This window comes from Mandrillus leucophaeus, unplaced genomic scaffold (genome assembly GCF_000951045.1).
Source record: "Mandrillus leucophaeus isolate KB7577 unplaced genomic scaffold, Mleu.le_1.0 Scaffold109, whole genome shotgun sequence".
NCBI classification, from domain to species: Eukaryota; Metazoa; Chordata; class Mammalia; order Primates; family Cercopithecidae; genus Mandrillus; species Mandrillus leucophaeus.
The window spans coordinates 210,148-214,400 of record NW_012099098.1 but is presented as its reverse complement, the minus strand read 5'-3'; the positions used below and the strand labels follow the sequence as shown (position 1 = coordinate 214,400).

The window sequence follows — 4,253 nt, the reverse complement described above, 5'->3', positions numbered from 1 at the left end:
ATGCGCAATGAGTTGCACAAGGTCCTCCAGTAAATGCCTGACCCTAAAGTTCAAGCTCCTTGCCATTATGCTATGGGGAGGGATCTTTCTCCAACCTCAGCTTTCTCTTCTGTTCCATGAGCCTCCACCACTTCCTTACAACTTAGGCACTGAGCTCACATGATCCAGTACTGCTGGTAACCACTCCGTGGGCATATGTCATTTTTTGGCCACAGCATTGAAAACTTCCTGAAGGCACAGTCCCTGTGTGATTCCTGGGGTCTCCATTACAGAGTATGTGAGTGGCTCAATGCCGGTGACAGAGCCTCAGCTCCACAAGGTCCCCAGCCAATGTTTTCCAGCCTCAATATTTATCAAGGTCCTTACCTGTCAGCATGCTGCGAGTGGCACACGCTGTGTTGCGTATGTTGTGAACAGGGTTGCTGAGGAGATGCCATGAAAGGATGGCAGGAAGGTGGTGACCAATAATTATGAAGAGTGATGTTCCTGACAATAATGCTTCGAGAGACCCTTCTGCATCTCCGAAGCTGGAAAATCAGTTTCAGCGATTGCGCCAGATACAAGACAGTGGTCCACAAATAGATAACCAGACGGGGGTCTCTGCACTCACCTCTCAGGAGTCCAGAACAGGTGAGTTACTGAAGCCAAGCAGAAAAACCACAGTGCCAAGAGCAGTCTTCCAGCTAGTGGACTCCCCAGACGTGTCTGCAGAATCCTGGCGGTACTAATGATAACACCTTTGCAGACAGCTTCAGAGCACACCTAATTCTTTCACAACCTATGTCTCATTTCATCCTCCCAACAGCCTTCAGTTAGTTGGAGGCAAGGAAAGGCTATTATTCTAAATGTACAGATAGGAAAACGAAGGCCCAAAGAGGGGATGGAACCTGCCTAACTCACACAGCAAGCCAGCGGCAGAGCGGGGCTTGAACCAGGTCCCCAGGTCAGCAGCCTGGGGCTCTACCCACAACAGCCTACCCTAATATGCTGGCTTTCAGCTCCTAAGTGCTCCCACTTTTCATTTTCAAACCCTCTGGCCCAGTTGCCCTGCTCAGCCTGTGTCCCAGGCCTGAGGATACAGTCCGGGCTTGGGGTGTAAGGAGGGAGATCAACTGTGGTTCTGCTTCCTATAAGGCAGGCTGGATAATCTCAGCCTCTGCCGGGCGCTTCAGGATCAACAGCCTCTACCCATAGATCAGCCACGCACACCCAACCACATATCTAGGCCCAGCATACACTGCCCCTCCCCACCTGTCTCCAAGTCACATTCATTTCAACACCCTCATTTTGCTATTTTATGTGGTAGAATGCAAGAATGGAAATTTGCTGGGCTCTTTTTAAATTTTTGTTTTCTTTTTTTTTAGAGATAGGGTTTCCCTATGTTCTCCAGACTGGTCTCAAATTCCTGGCCTCAAGCGATCCTCCCGCCTTGGCCTCCCAAATTGCTGGAAGTGCTGGGCTCTTTTTTAAAAGTCCCCATCACCTTCTGCTGCTGTCAAAAAAAGCTAGGACCAAGCTAACCTCCTCCCTGCAGAATATTAACCCACTGTTACCTCTGAGGGGTGTCAAGAAGTTTCTATCTTGCCTTCCCCAATATTGCTTCAAATCCTGCTTACTGATGGAGGCAGCTAGAGCTGGTGACACCACCAGCTAGTGCTAAAACGAACGACTCTGAGGCAGACATACATGCCCACATTTCTCATCATCACATCATCATCAGTGTGGCTGCTATTGAGCACTTTGTGTGAAATATTGCATTTAAGCACTTCAGTCCATGATTTTATTTAATCCAACAGCCCTAATTTCTTTTCTTTTCTTTTTTTTTTTTTTTTTTGAGACGGAGTTTCACTCTTGTCGCCCAGGTTGGGGTGCTGCAGTGGCGTGATCTCAGCTCAGTTCAACCTCTGCCTCCCAGGTTCAAGCGATTCTCCTGCCTCAGCCTCTCCAGTAGCTGGGATTACAGGTATGCATCACCACACCCAGCTAATTTTCGCATTTTTAGTAGAGACGAGGTTTCACCATGTTGGCCAGGCTGGTCTCGAACTCCTGACCTCAGGTGATCCACCTGCCTCCCAAAGTGCTAGGATTACAGGTGTGAGCCACCGCGCCCAGCCTGCCGTATTTTCCAGATGAGAAGATTGAGGTGGAAAAAGTTCCCATGCCCACATTCTCACAACCAGGAAGCCGCGGCATAACTTAACTTGATTTAATTGCAGTTCTCTGTGACCATGATTCTTCGTATTTATTCCATCAATGGTCATTACAAAGATGGAAGAAGGGTACTTATAACCGAAGCCCCAAGCACAATGGCCATTTGTCATCTAAAACAAATCTGTATTTTCTCCAACCACCAGACACTTCAACAAGTACAGTTCTGAAAGGGTGTCCCCATTAGACACCCTGTGGCCCTATATCACAAGGGCAGCCCCTGATGTCTTCCCCACCATTATCTGGTCCCCACTGTTCTCTGACTTTCTTGCCAACCACTCTTCCCCTTCTTCAACCTGCTCCAGTCCCCCATCATCCCACTGTTTCTTTCTTTTTTTTTAAGACAGAGTCTCGCTCTTGTCACCCAGGCTGGAGTGCAACGGCACAATCTCAGCTCCCTGCAACCTCCACCTCCCGGGTTCAAGCAATTCTCCTGCCTCAGCCTCCTGAGTAGCTGGGATTGCAGACATGAGCCACCACGGCCAGCTACATTTTTTTGGTACTTTTAGTAGAGATGGGGTTTCACCATGTTGGCCAGGCTGGTCTTGAACTCCTGACCTCAGGTGATCCAGCTGCCTCAGCCTCCCAAAGTGCTGAGATTACAAGCATGAGCCACTGTGCCTGGCCCTCGTGCTGTTTCTTCAACTCACCAGACATATGACCACAGGACCTTTGCATTTGCTGTGGAATGCTCTGACACAAGAGAACTACCTGGCTTGCTCCCTCACTTATCTCTGCTCAAAGGTCACCTTACTAGAGACCTTCCCTGAACACCCTCTATAAAAAGACAACTCCCAACTCCATTCCCATAGTCCTTCCTTCTTTATTTTTCTCCAAAGCACTTATTACCACCTTACATATCATGTTTATTATTTGCTGAATGAACAAATGAACCAAAGTAGCGAGGCCCTTCACCCCGGTCACCACTTTCTGCTCTAAGTATAGCCTCCTGTGACCCTTTTCAAAGCTATGCTTTCATGCTCATCCTCACCAGTTTGAAGCCTGAAGAGAAACATTCTGTGAAAGATCATATATGGGAGGATTTTCCCAAGACATCAGATATTCCCCTCCCCTTAAAAATCAAATGCACTAGCCGGGCGCGGTGGCTCATGCCTGTATTGCCAGCACTTTTGGAGGCTGGAGGGGGCGGATCACTCAAGCCCAGGAGTTCGAGACCAGCTTGGGTAACATAGTGATACCCCACCTCTATTTAAAAAAAAAAAAAGGAAGAAAAGAAAAACAAAACAAAACGAATAGACTTACAAACACAGGCAAAGACTGGAGACCTGGGGCTCTTTCGGTCAAAGAGCAGCCAAGACAAGTTCCACCCACAGAGCCATAGTGGCCAGCACAGTCAGTTTCACTATCAACTCACCTGTCGGGCCGGCTCCCTTGGCCCTCCGGTTGCAACCTCACCTTGTTGGATTTCCCTATACTTTGTGTCATCCCTTTTGGGAGCTGATCCAGAATCCAAGTCGTCCCTGAGCTTCTAAGCACTTCTCTGGGGGAACTTAAGCTCATCCAACAGGTAGGAGGGGCACAGGGTGGCCCTTTCAGCCTACACCGATCCCCCATCTTGTAGGGGCAAACGACAGAGCGTCATTTTCTTTCTGGAGGAAGGGAGCTCAGTTTTAAAGACACGATTCTCAGACCTGGCAGCAGGGATAGAGAAAGGAGCCCTCCCACCACTGGCCAAGATGGACCTCAGAGAGTGGTTGCAGCGGCGATGCTTAGGCCCAGTAGGCAGGAGACGAAGGAGGACGCAGGTACATCCCTTGGCCCGGGGTACGGGACCTACCCTGGATGGGGCTGCCCTCAGCGTCGGGAAGCGGACGTGATGCTTCGCAGGCGAGGAGGAGCGGAGAATGCAGCCCAGGAGAATCCGGGGCCAGAGCACCTCAGGAGGTTGGGGATCTCGTCAGGCTAGACCCGGGGTCCAGGGGAGACGGGGGTCGGCGGGGCGGAGCTTGGGATCCCGGGGACGGGAGCTCCGGGAGGAAGGGGGTCGCGACGGGGACCCCGTGGCGGTTACCTTGCCCTCAGGG

The 4,253-nt window shown here is 50.4% G+C and overlaps 1 protein-coding gene across 1 annotated transcript in view; it reads right to left on the bottom strand.

Moving 5' to 3' along the window:
• ZER1 (zyg-11 related, cell cycle regulator) overlaps window positions 1-4,253 on the bottom strand; it is a 45,107-nt gene extending 40,854 nt beyond the window's left edge. The window contains exon 1 of the mRNA XM_011987650.1: window positions 4,007-4,253. The gene's annotated coding sequence lies outside the window, so the exon portion shown is untranslated. The remainder of the gene's footprint in view (window positions 1-4,006) is intronic.